Source organism: Pinus tabuliformis, chromosome 4_1, assembly GCF_031772625.1.
Source record: "Pinus tabuliformis cultivar Carrire ecotype Pingquan chromosome 4_1, CPIR1, whole genome shotgun sequence".
Taxonomy (NCBI): Eukaryota; Viridiplantae; Streptophyta; class Pinopsida; order Pinales; family Pinaceae; genus Pinus; species Pinus tabuliformis.
The window spans coordinates 280498324-280513066 of NC_142303.1; positions in this window are offsets into that span (position 1 = coordinate 280498324).

A 14743-nucleotide genomic window follows, 5' to 3' on the forward strand; every position below is an offset into this window, starting at 1 on the left:
TAGAAGGGGACCTGGTTCAATCATGCTTATAAGAACTGGGAGGCACTGGAGCAGTGTAGGGCCCAGTATAAAGAAATCAAGGAACTGGAAGCCAGACTGTCCCAAATGTTTGAATTATTTCAAAGAATGCTTGCCACAAGGAAACCCTCTTTTAATTATGCCACATTTTTTAGGGAAAGACTCGCATTTCTACAGATAAAGGCTGTCAAAGAGGGAAGGCCTCATCAGGTAGTCACATCCGAGCAGTTTATGCAGACCTTTGCAGAGGCACCTAAAAATGATCAAAACTTGCTATGTGAACTGTACCTCCATAATGAAGCCATGTCCGAAGAAAGGAACATGAATATGATACCTGTAGTTGGCGACATACAGCTGAGAGCCTTTATCTCCTTTTTGGCTAATCAACTTACCTGGCAGAATGCCTTTGTCTCAGCTCAACATAATGAACAGAATTGTCTTCTGTGGATTAGAGCTGAACCGCAGAACGCTGCCACTTTCATTGCACAACACCTAAGAATGGTAAGTGATCCCGAAATGAAGGACCATGTCAGGCAACTGCAAACAGTGGTCCTAAGAGACTGTCAGCATTATGTGAAGACTAAGGCATCCTTGGCTGTCAAAGCAAATAAACTGTTTTGGGAAAACTGCCCCACGGAAAGGCAGGAATATCACCCTTATAATCCATCAAATTTGCAGGTAGCACTCTCAAGGGTACCTCATTATGTTAAATGCATGCAACACTGTGCTGAAAATTGGATGGGTTACAAATTTAAATTTCCACTTTTATGGTTATCTGGTGAACAATATAAGGGCCAGTTTGGACTATCCAACAAGGAAGAAGCAGCAGCATGGAAGCATATACAGACTGTTTGTGGGTTCAGGAAGAAGTTTGATGCCACTCCCTATAGCTATTGTCTCAGTAATCTACATTGTTCATCCCAGTTCTCCGACTCAGACTCAGAGTAGCCATTGCATAGGGACATGCAATCTCTTCAGTTGGGGGGGATGTTGGGACTCAGAATTGACCAATTTTGACCTTATCTTTTTGCCATAATATTATCCTTTTGCAGTCATAGGTTGAAAGCTTTTGATTTTATAATGACTTAATTACCCCAAGGTACGAAGTAACTTCCCGCATATCTATGTTTAATTGTTCATTGCATATTCGTGAGTATCTTTATATTTATCCTTGGAAAAGCTGACTAAATTGTCAAGTAATTGTCTTAAGCTTGCAGGAATTATAATTTATAGTTGCTGTAACACCAGAAACAACAACTACGCAGTTGCTGCAACACCAGAAACGGCAACTACGCAGTTGCTGCAACACCAGAAGCAGCAACTCCGCAGTTGCTACAGTCAGCAACAGCAATCATCTAAAGCAAGCTATTTTGCAACAACTGTGAATAACAGACGACAACTATCTAAAGAACTCTGACGCGGCATAATCAAGCAGATGTCTAAAGCGGGTAGAACACAGTCACCATTGCCTAAATCAGGAACAGCATGGGGAAACGGCAAAGGAATGCGAAGATCCCGAGAAGACGGTCGAAGTCAGTTACTAGCTGTGTAACAGCCAGAACCTAAGAAAGAATATATTATTATACTGTTGTAACAACGTTCTGTAATTCTTATTTTTGATAGAATGGGTTAACTGAATGAACTGTAATCGTCTATTGTAATAGATGTCTCCTCTATAAAGAGGAGACATCTACATGAGAAAGGGGGGGAGTCAGTCTGTAAGTGAGATTTTGAGAGACATCAGCAAGTCTGAACTTTATTGTACTTAAATCTTTTGGCAGATGAATATAAAATTGTTCTGAGCATTTAATCCAGCCTTCGTGTTCCGGGGAATCTTGTGAGAAGGACTGGGCCCACCTTCCTCACAAGATTCACCCATTTACTTTCTGTCAAGTGTGTAGGTGTGTAATAGTCTCTTTCTGCTGGTACTCTGTTTGGATTCGGTAGCATTACCTCTGGTATTTCCGTTTTGCTAGTACTCTGTTTCATTAATTGCTTGAAGTTGTTTCTCACCGGTGAATTAGAGTGCAGTGTGTATTAGCAATCTGATTACAGGGGCAGGTGCTGAACGTCCCCACCTAGAGGATAGGGTCCTGATCCTCTGCCAACAGAGCATCCATCACTTTGCTTTTTAGATTTGTAGTTTTAATTAATTACTTTCATTTCAACAGTACTGTGATGACTTAGCGTAAGAATTACGTATACTACAGCTTTTCAATGCTTTTAGAATTTAAGTACATACAGTACGCAGTAGCCTTTGGAATAAAAAGACTTTCCCTGGTTGACAATTAATGTGGTACTTGATTGTTTAATTCATAAACAATTCAACTAGCCAACAATTATGCAATGTGCAATTTCAGTTAGCAAGCCATGCACGCCCAGGGACTACATTGCGCAATTTTCTAGGCCAACAGAGTACTGCCTCTCAGATTTCTGTAGATTAGGCCTAGAGGACAGTGTCTGGCTAGTTTTGCACATTTTCTGGGAGGAAGGCAAATCCTTCCCTCTCATAAATGTGCAATGTTGTCTGGGCAAGGCGACGTCCGGGTCAAGGTTTCCCAGACCCGCCGATGACTGACTAAAAACATGTGAATCTTTGAATGCATGGTGAAACTGAGTATAAGCAAGAGTGAATGATCATGCATGAAAACAATGAATGCAAGATTCAGAAAATAGGAAAACATGCATGCGTGTGAAACGGGTCGCCGCATTGGTGACCCTCGGTGCAAAAACAATGTCATGTGTGTGACAACAGTGAGATGAAAACGAAAACTGAAATAGTGCTTATGCAGGGTAACATGCATGAAAACGAGAACAAGTGTTCATAGAAATCAAGCAAACAACACTCAGACAAGCCAAAACACAAAAAGCGACGAAAATGTTGCAAAAGACATGTAAAGCAAACTTACCTGGAAAAAGCTAAGTTGAATGTGTCGACGACTCCTAGATGTGATGTGGGATGTTAGGGCTCCAAGAGCAATGTGAATAATGAGCTCTACAACATCTAATAAATAAGTTTGAGGCTCATGGCATGCATGCCACAAATTTAGGAAAAGACGACACTTGGAGGGCAGTTTCTAAAACAATCTTTGTATGTAACCTCTAGCTACTAAAAATAGATCCCTAAAATTTAGGGATTCTTTTTGCATGTTGATTTTTGTTATTTCAAGAAAAGCATCCCATTCATGAAAATTAGTTTTGCTCGGTCCCAAAGGGAACAGTCAACATGAAGATACATGCATCGGTCCGTGAGCCTGAGATGAAAATTTGCGCAGTTTTTGGGTTGAGCTGGGTTGGCTATCCCTAAGGGATTGCACAATTTCTAGGGTCAGCAAGTGACTGTCTCCTAGAATTGCGCAATTTCTAGGATGAGGCCTAGTGCCGGGCCAAATTGTGTTGTTTTCTATGGGAATCTTGTCTAATTGTTCTGTGCAATTTTGGAGCCCAACAAGCTGACCAACAGATTTGCGCAATTTCTGGAGGGAAGGCTGGTTCCTCTCCAGAATTGCACAATTTTTTGGGGGAGTTTCTCAGCCAACAAATAGTCAAATTCTAGAATGCTGGTTTGTGAGAGGGAGACAAACAAGCTGACATGCATAGGCCAGCAAGCCACTGAAACTCAACTAAAGCCTATGTACTTGACAGTGCAAGACATACTGCTAAGGATTATTGGTAGGGAGGCTCTAAAACGAAGCTAAGGAAAAATTTTGGAGGGTGGTTGTAGCCGCTACAACACTTGGCAACACAATGGTAGAACTCCATCTCTCTGAATGGACCTTGTTCATGAAAAACAAGTCTAACACCTCTGGAAGTATTGTTCAGTTCTCTGTTCATCTTGGTTTCAACACTTGCTTTATTGTGAGATGTAGCATTTGCCAAGGTCTTGGTCAGCCGACACACATTCCAAGCCAAGACAACACATTTGTTTCGATTTGGGATGAGGGGTATATTGGTGGACAAGCCTTATGGTTGTCAGAGTTTTAGTTTCATATTTGGTGTTGCTCCGCTGCCAACAAGTCTGGACAATACCCCAATGGAGTCATGTAAGAACACAAGCATTACTCTACTGCCAGCGAGCCTGGTCAGTACCCCGATAGATTTACTTGCATCACCTCTCTATGCAGGAAGCCTTTCTCTTCTTCCGCCTTATTCATTTTTCATTTTTTTGAAATTTTTCACATTTTCATTTTTTGTAACTGTGCATAGCACTTATTCATTTCAGAGGTGGAAGAGGGATCCTGACTTATTGAGAGCAGAAGAGGTTTTTCCTTCAGAGAAGTATTTTGTATATACCTTTGATGTGCTTGTTAAGGTTTCCCCCTCACATTACTCTACTTGATTGAGCTGACAAGGATTAACCAAAAAACAACTGACTAGAGTAGGTGATACTAGTTAGCACACAAGCATTTTGTTTTCACCAAGGTTCACTTCGAACAAAACGTATTTTCCATTGATGTATCATGGACTGAAGAAAAAAAGTTCTGCATACAGAGGCAGGACGATAGATAACCAAGTATTGATAATTGCACAAGTCCTCTTGTACTTTACTCAGCTTTTTTCAAGAATCGCGCATGATCCATGTGAAACTATCCTATGAATGCGAACAAGCAAAAAAATAACAAAACAAAGAAAAAGTAGAAGTAAATGCGTAAGAAAAGAAAGTAAGCAAACAAACAAGAAAGCAAGCAAATGGACAAAGTGAGAAGCAAACATGCATGCAGGCAAACAAACCAAAAGAAAACACTACTCCTACTCCTAAGCTAACGGTGCATGAGTTTGCTCACATGAAGTGATACTTACAATGCAGCCACCAATGCATTGGTCGACCCATGATGGTGAAGGCATGGTTCTCAAACAACACATCCATGCAAACCAACAAACATGAAAGATATAACAATGAAGACAAACACACTCTGAGTTTAAATGCGTCCACAGAACATAAGTGAGTGCAAGTGCATGACATGCAATCCGTGGACTTACCATGGTGTTGTGCGACACTGTGTGCAGATGTTAAGCATACACATACTCTTTATTGTGACATGCAAGAAAACGAAAGAAACAAAGACAACTTGTGTCATGCACGTGTGCTTTCTGTGTAAGATTCCTCCAATGCATGAGCGATGGGATCGTGCAGTTCAAGTGGAGGAAGCATAATCTATGTGTGAGATTGATCTTCAATGCATACAAATGAGTGATGAGGAGCCTTGGGTGTTTCAACAATTTCCTGATCAGAAGTGAAACCAACCTCAGGACAATGAGGGCCTGACATAACCATCAGCTTGGGTTGAAGTGCCTCGATATTCTGCGGGGTTTCAACTTCGTCGACAGATAGATCATCATAAACAGGTGGCTTTGAAAAATCAACTGCAATAGAATCATCATCGTGATTGAATACGGGGGTAAATAGATCACGAAAGCTACGATCAGCAAAATCAATGATTTCATCAGCATCCTCATGATTTGATGAATCAAATAGAGGGGTGGATGAGAAGCGGAAAAATTCACCCTCTGCATTTCTAGAAAAGGTAGATGAAAAATCAAGTGGATTCTCAAAGAATGATTTTCCCTCTCCATTGTCAGATGATGGACTAACATCCGGTGCGTTCTGCGAATGATCAACAAAGGGTGCATTCATAGACATAGATACACATGCAAAATTAGGGATGGTAGAATCACCAAAGATGTCAAGGAAAAAATGAGGAGGCGCAGACAGAAAGGAATCATCCTTTGTTGTAGGTTGATGTTTAAGCTCCTAGTCATACTCTTCATGAATGACAACACAGGTTGGTTGTACGACACCAACTCTGTTGATATCTTGATCCTTGTTCACAACAGGTGTGGAGTCTCAAATGGAAGAACACAAGACAATGAAATCCAGAGGATCAACAAAACAAAAAGATGGAGGTTGAGGTAAGACATGCATGTGACAACCCATGGGCTTTGTAACCAAGTCTGCGCGAAAATTGAGAGAAATGATGTTGGGATGATGTGACAGTTCAACGGACGTGTATGCCTGTTCTCCCACATCACTCTGTAGTGGTGAAGTTGTTTGATGAGAGGACGACGAACAGTCGCTCGTGACAGTGACCGTGTCCGTCTGTGATTGTGAAGCTCCATCACCGAAGTATGCTGAGCAAGATTTGAACTTCAACTTCTTCTTGGGATTGATAGATTTGGTAAGGAAATATTCAAATCTGTCCATGAGATACTGGAATTTCATCTGAATTTTCGGAGCTTCAAACTACAATACACGGAAGCAGTCCCAAAAATCCGTAGGCGATTCTTGTCGAGTCATCCGTTGTTTTAACAATTTTTTTTCAAGAGGTTCCAGATCCAAATGATGGAAAGTAGCTTCAATGAGATCACAAAACTGGTCAAATGAGTGCACGCTACTGGGCAACAAGCTACAACACCATCATTGTGGGGATCCACGAAGTGTGTGTGCAAGTAACAAGCTAGCCTCTTCATCAGAGAATTCATCTACATCATTAAGAAATGTATAGAAGTATTGTAAGTACACAAGCCAGGCCACTTCGCCTTCACCATCATACGTGAATTCCGACGAGAGATAAAAAAACTCCCTCGTGATGTCGAGAGGTTCGGCATGCGAAAAACATCATGGAGGGACGAGTTTAAAAGTTTCCATGCTAAATGTGTGAAGATTAAAAATAGGATGAGATGACATAGCTTGTCATCTGGCCCTCCTTCTAGTGCCATAAATGTTGACGATGTTGGACCCACCAACATGTCAGGGTATCTCCCCAGTAAGAAGTCCCAACTAGACCTTATACCGTTTGGTGTAGGAGTCCCAGTAGTGGGTCATACGCTATCGCCTTGACCACGGTTGCATGCAAAGGTAAGTAAGATGTCCTTGTTGATAGCAAGGGTGTGACATGCACAGCAAGCCAAGGAATGTGCATGAACGGTTCTAACACACAAAAAGTTGGATGAGTCCACCCCTTGGAAACATGTGGAAACATGCAGCTTGAAAGGGAACACACGAGCAAAGATGCATCACATACTAGAAGGCAGGTGAACCAACAATCCAAAGTGATGGTTAAACCAACAACACATCTCAGTAAGATTCATACATACATATACAGAAAGAGTCTATACATACATGTGTAAGCAAACAACTACATATATCATTAGAGTAACCAAGATAACTGAAATACAATAACAACATATGCATGAAATGTGTTGGCTCTATTATATTAAGAAGTGAAATTTCCAAGAATATAGTACAACCATGACCAACCACTAGTCCCGATAATGAAATGTTACAGTCACTGCTGCTTGCTCCTCCAAAGAGATGTACTAGCTCTGCACTGTGGAGAAGTCAAGGCTCATTACAATACACTCCAAGCTTTCTCTAAGATACTCCTATCGGAAGCTTGGCTGCCCAAAAGCCTCTATAATGAGTTATGAGGTTCTATAAATAGCAAAGGGTGGGTTGACCCTTGACATTCCCCTTTGTGACTGTTCACCTATCCTCATGACTCTTCAACTACTCTATGACTGTTACATTCAACTATCAACACTTGGACTTTCACTTTACAAGATGTTACATACAATCTGCACATGTACCCATGTGAGAAAAAATAGGCTTGAGCAAGCCATGCAAGACATCACTAAGACTCGGACAACTATGGGAAGACCAACTCTTCGATATCCTCGTGATGGTCGACAGTGGCGAACTGATGCCAAGCTTGGTAGTCTGTGATGGTGTCCATGTACTCTGTGGTGACATCTTTCTGGAAACGAACTCTTGCCTATGTTGCATCCGAGTACATAGATTTTTCTCCTCTATCCAACTCATTTGATAACATGTGCATCATCCTCTTGAGTGTGGCTAGACCAGTGACATACTAATGCATAGTGTCTCCGTTGATCGCCAAGTCTGCGCTGGTGGCTATGCACATCAACTTGTTAAAGTACATGTCTAGCTCCAGTCGGACTTGATTCTTTTAATTTTCCTCAGTGAGTGTCCCAATGGATGGGATCACGTGCATGTAGACAACAACATCCATGCTTCTAAAAACTCATGCATGTGAAGCCTGCAAAGTGGTAATGAGCTATAGGAGTTCCTCATAGTTCTAGATCTGACTCCGGATGCGTGTCTTCAACTCTACCGCCTTGGGTTTCATCAACTTGGGCAAGTGTAATGAGGCTCCCTTATATCTCATTGTCCATGTTTGCATGTGGTCGATAGTAGTGTGAAAATCTAACAAGATGTGTGCTCTCCTAGCATAGAACTACTGCCAAATGTTGAGATGGACAACTGACATATGCACTGTGCCAAATCTGGAATAAAACATTTGCATGACTGTCTCAAGAGACAATACCTAATTTAGTATTTCTCTCTTCAACTCTGCTCTAGCGGATGTTGTAACCTATTCTCCTCCTTGCTTGGCCATTTGTAACTCCTTATCCATTCGCACTTTCTCTGCTATCAAGAAGTGAACACTTGAGCTGGTGTTTTTGACATAGGCTCTGGTAGCATCGGCCAATGCTGCTAGATTCTTGCGTACGTTAGATAAGATCACTCGTTCTTCAAATTATGCAAGATATGTGTGGACATCCATAGTAGTCACTATGCGCGATTGCACAACTCTATGCTACAAATCATCGAATGATATGTTGTGCATCTCTAATTCTAGATTGTCTTCAAGGATCTCAGTATCTCCTTGATCACTCAGGACTTGATCTTCTTCCAGATCTGGTGAAGTCGGTGGGTCAACGACCTCTTAGTTGTAAGGCATGAGGTCAATATCCTATTCTGACTATGGCTACTCCATCTCTGTATCCATCTACTCAAGTATTTTTTCAATCTCTTGAGCGAAGTCCTACTCCTACTCCTTCTCACCCTGTCTTCTTTGTGCCAGCTACTCAGATGAGTCTACAACCTGTATGGGCACAGTTTCATCAATCTGTGCATGTTGTGCCTCTTGTTGTGTCTGTCCCTACTGCACTTCCTTCTCCTGCCAATGCAGCTATTGTTCTTCCCAGAGTTGTTGCTTCAACTCTTGCAACTCCTTCATTGTTTCCTTCATCCTATTTTTATCTCTTTGCCTTTTTGCTTTCCTCTTGTCACCTCTTCGCCTCTATCTCCAAAGCTGCTTTCTCCATAAGTGGGTCTCCTTTGAACTTGCAGCTTTTTTCTGCCTCTATGCTGTCAACAATCTTTCTCTTGCCTTTGTCATGCACAGGTATGTTACCCATTCTATTTTTGATGATAGTGCTCTCCTAGATGCTGCTTTGCAATGCTTTGCTAACCATTCCATAGCTAGGCCAACCAACTCATTGAGCCTAGAGAAGTTGTGGCAATATCTCCATGGGTCTTCCTCAACCCAATGGCATGCCCCATTGATCCAAGTAAATTTCACTCTCACATAGTGGTCCTTTACAAAGAAATTTAGGTTGTACAAATTAAAGCTTCTGGTGCTAAAAGTAAATCTTTTGAACTCTTCTGTATAGAAAAATCATGAGACTCTACATTCCCCCATGCTGAGGTCTTTGCATGTCCTCATGCAAAACACAAAATTGATATCTCCTATTTAATTATTTCATTTCTTTTGAAACTTCTGCAAGTACATCCAACTTCATTTTTTTCCCTTTCTTCCCACCCATTTCCATCCTTGGCTTTTTCATGAGAATCTTGTACTTTAGGTTTATGACTTGCCTTTGTAGAGCTCTGTTTTTCTATTTCAGCTTCTTGTTCTTCTTGTACCACAAACTTAGGTGTAAAAGGAGATTGTCACTCTTAGCCACTTGGATTTCACTCTGCGCCTTTAGAGTTCAATTCTCCTTCTAAATGTACATGTTTAGTGTCTCCAGCTCGAAAATTTCTTGTTTTAAAACATTTACTACTGGAGGTTCTTGTGGTTCACTAAACTGGACTTCCTCTTGATTTGAAGCTGATGTTTTTTTTGCATCTCTTTTCTCTAGAGACTCAATATAATCATAGATTTCCTATTGTACTAGATCAATTTCTAGTGTTTTTTGGCCTGGAATCTGAGGAGGTGTGATGAAATTTGGGGAAGAAACCCTTGAGTCTTCCTCTGCTTCTAGGTCAATATGCTCCATACTTTTTGTAGTCCATTCTTTTGTTGTTGGATTGAGTCTGGTACTTCTTCTTAAGTTTTTCGTAGGAGGCTTTTGAATTTTTTCCTTCTTCCTTTCTATCTTAGGTTTCTCTATTTTGGGTGTGCTCTCTGTCTTTTGGCTGGCTTTCTTTCTTATAACATCCTTCTTGTTCATATTCCCAAAAATTTCTACAAGAGGAATGTCATCCTCTGACTGTTCCTGTGACTGTTGTTGTCCTTGTTCTATTGGTCCTTCAATTTTTGTTTTTCTTCCTCTCTTAGCCTTGCTACTACTTGGCTTTTCTTGTGTTACTGGTTCTATAATTTTCTTTTTCTCCCCCTCTTAGCCTTACTGTTGCTTGGTTATTCCTAGTTATCTTCTTTAAAATGGTTCCTCACGAAAAAGCTTTCCCAATTATCACCCACATTCTTAAGATGGAATTCAACAAGGATTTTAATGAGACCATGGTGATACATGGTGTTTTCTATAAACTAAATTTTTCTTTGGACATTCCCTGACATCTTTCTTAGACTATTGAGTAAGAAATAAGGAAGATTTATTTCATTATCCTCAATAAAATTCATCAATAGTTGGATATGATAGAAAAACATGCATCCAAACCTCCCTTTGCAAGTAACAAATTTTTGAATTATCAGAAGAAAATTTCTCCACTTACTTTTTAATGTTGTGCTCAGGATGCCTTTCTTGAAAATGGTGGTATCCATGCTAGGGTTCTTCAGAAAAACTTTCCATTCTTCGCTCTCAATACCTCTATTCTTAAACCATTTTTCTCCAATTCGAGGCAATCCAGTAGCTTCGGCAACAAAAGATTTTGTCACTGTGAATTTTATGTCCCCTATCTCGACTTCCACTCCATCAAAGGCTCTGGCGAAGGACTTGGTTACTTCCTTTTGGAATCTGTCAAATTTATCTACAAATTCCAGCCATTGCGCTTTCTGCAACAATTCCTTTGTCTGTGGATATCCTTCCAAAAATTTTCTTCCTGCTGGCTCTGTTCTAACTATAACTCCCATGGCTGAGAAGCTTTGTCTCAAGACTGTTTGTTTGACAGGGTATGAGGGTTTCAGAGGGTTTCAAAGTAATGAGGACGAGAGTGTGAGTGGTAAGGATATGAAGAAGTGTGATATAATCTAACCGTTGAGGGAATGAATGAGCATGATTTGGGCAATTAGATCAATAAAAATTGGGATGTGGGTTGGAGCGTAGGTATAATGATGAGGATTGAATGGAAGATTAGATTTGATTTGACATGATACTATCAACATTTAGTAATGATGATTTTGAACTCGGTAGTACAATGTCTATATAATTCATATAATTAATGTTTTGATCCCTATTATCAAGTTAAAGAATTGCATACCTTTGAATTATTGCTTCTAACCTTTGGTTGTGTTCTTTGTATTGTCTTCAGGTGCCTTACAGTGGAGGGAGTCAATCATTTCTTTCAATTATTCCATCAGAATTATCTGTCAAATTGGCTACAGAAATCTGTGAAAGCTGCATCAACTCAATAATTTTGTAGCTATTTTTATTTTGAAAGAGAAAAGAGTGGGGCATAAAGAAAATGGGTTTATAAAAGATGTAAAGAAAATTTAAGGTGTCAAAAATTGATTTTTACCTTAGATTTTCTATATAAACATGCCAGCCATTGTTGGTTTTCAAGTTTATACATTTTATTATTATTATTATTATTATTAAATTTAGAAAGAAAATTATTTTTGAAGATCAAGTTGGAGAAGAAGGAAAATCATTCTTCACCAACTTTAAATCAGTATTATCTTGCAATTTTTTGATAAATTCTTCCTTGGTCAATGGCTTATGATAGATTCTCATTCGATGACCATTCACAAGAAAAGTGATCCTTTCTTCATCAATAGTTATTATTCTGACTACTCCATTGTCAAAGATTATTTCAATCTCATAAGGCTCAAGCCAATGAGTTTGAAATTTCCCTTGGAAATCTTTCAACTTTGAATCAAACAGTAATGCCCAATCTCCTGGTTAGAATTTTCTCTCCTTGATATATTTTTCATGCCATCTGGATCTCTGTTGTTGAACTAGATTAGTTCTTTGGATTGAATCTTGTCTTATCTCATCAAGTTCATTTAGTTGCTCAATTCTTTGTTTTTTTCGCTTATGAAAGATCAAGGTCCAATTTGACTATTGTCTTGAAAGTTTTGACTTGAAACTCAATAGGAAACATGACTTGTTTTCCATAGACGAGCTCATAAGGAGTATGTTCTGTAGTATTTCTCCATGTGGTACGATATGCCCATAAAGCTTCTAGAAGATTTTCTGCCTATCTCTTCTATGCAAGTGCACAGTTTTGGTGAGAATTGCTTCAATGACTTTATTGTTGAACTCCACTTTTCCATTTACTTGAGGATGATATGGAGTAGGCTTTTGATGTTTGATTTTGTATTCCTCCATTATCTTCTGTACCAACTTGGATGTAAATTGAGTACCTTGATCTGTTATAATTTCTCTTGGAAGACCAAAACGATTAAAATATCCTTAAAAAGAAATGAAACTACAACATTTTCAGTAGCAAAAAGAAGTGCTTTAGCTTCTAACCATTTTGTAACATAATCAGTGCAAACAAGAATGTATTTTTTTTTTTGTTTCGAAGGTGGATTTATTGTACCAACAAAATTCAGAGCCCATTTTTCAAAAGGTTCAATAAGTACCTAAGGTTGTAGAGGCATCTCATTAGAAGGAACAGGTTTCCCCATCCTTTGACAATTATCGCATCTCTTAACATACTCTCTAGAATCCTTAAAAAGGGAAGGCCAGTAGTATCCTAAGAGAAGGACTTTGTAAGAAGTTCTTTTGTCAGTGAAGTGTCCTCCACATGGCTCATCATGACAAGCTTTCAATATCTCTGGTACTTCATCTTCTCTCACACACCTTTAGATAATCAGATCTAAACCTGTTTTATACAATTCTTTGTTTATCCATGAATAAGATGCACTAATTTTAATTACCTTCTTTTTCTCTCGAGGAGACAAGTATGATGGTAATTTTCCTGTAGCCAAATAGTTAGCAATATCTACAAACCATGGAGATTTAGTAGATACTGCAAAAATATATTCATCAGGAAAATTATCTTCTACAGGCATATCATTGTTATCATTTTGAATTCTTGATAAAAAATTTACCAATTGTGTTTTGTTTTCCAGGTTGATCTAGAATAGTAATATTAAACTCTTGTAGCAATAATAACCATCTAGTGATTTTTCCATTAGTGATTGATTTATTCATTACGTATATAATTTCAGAATGATCAGTATGTAAAAAAGTTTCATAGATAGTAATATAATGTCTGAATTTATTGATGGCATGAACAACAACTAAAAACTCCTTTTCTGTGACAGTATAATTTAACTTTGCTGGAGTCAAATTTTTACTGGTGTAATAAATAGTATATGGATTTAAGTCTTTTTGTCCAAGTACAACTCCTAAAGTTGTATCTGAAGCATCAGTGGAGATATGAAAAGGTAATTTCCAATTTGGTCCTCTAAGAATGGGTTCTTCGGATATTTTCTCTTTTAATGACTCAAAGGCCTTTTGGCAATTAGAATCCCAATTGAATTCATAGTATTTCATGAGTATCTTGAAAAGTGGATATGCAATTTTTGTAAAGTTTTCTATAAATATTCTATAATAACTAGTGAAACCAAGAAAACTTCTAACATCTCTTTGACGGGTTGGAATTGATAATTTAGAAATAAATTCTACTTTAGATGTGTCTACTCTAATTCCATTTCCTGAAATATGGTGTCCTAGAACAACTCCCTTAGTAAATATCATAAAACATTTTTCATGGCTTAATGAGAGATTTTCCTCTTTACATCTAATGAGAACTTTTTCTAAATTTTCAAGAGCTTCCTTAAAGGAATTTCCATAAACTATAAATTTGTCCATATGCACTTCCACATAATCATGAAAAATATCAGAAAAATGCATAACATTTCTCTTTGCAATGTTTCAGGAGCATTACATAATCCAAAGGGAAGTACTTGATAAGCATAAGTTCCCCATGGGTAGGTAAAGGTGATTTTATCTTGGTCTTCTGGGGTTACTTGGATTTGGTTATACCCACTAAAACCATCTAAAAATGAAAAATATTTATTTCTTGCCAATGTATCTAAAACTTGATCTATGAAAGGAAGTGGAAAGTGATATTTTAAAGTGGCTTTATTCAATTCTCTATAGTCAATACACACTCTCCATTTTCCATTCTTTTTAGGGACAATTACTAAGGGTGAAACCCATTGACTGTCTGATATTGGATAGATGAAATTGACATTCAACAATTTTTGTAGTTCTTCCTTAACAATCTCCCTTAAATTTGGATTCATTCTTCTTTGAGGTTGTCGAACTAGTTTGGCATTTTCTTCAATGTAGATATGATGTTTACAAGTATTAGGATCAATTCCTTTCATGTCAGTATATTCCCATGCATAAGAAGATGAATGTTCTTATAACATCTTTATTAATTCTTTCTTTTGAAATTTTTCCAAATTATTATTGATATTCAAAGTTTTTCATGGAAATATTTCAATTGTAGAATTGCCAAATTTTTTCCATAGAATGCAAGGATAGTTGACGAGATGAT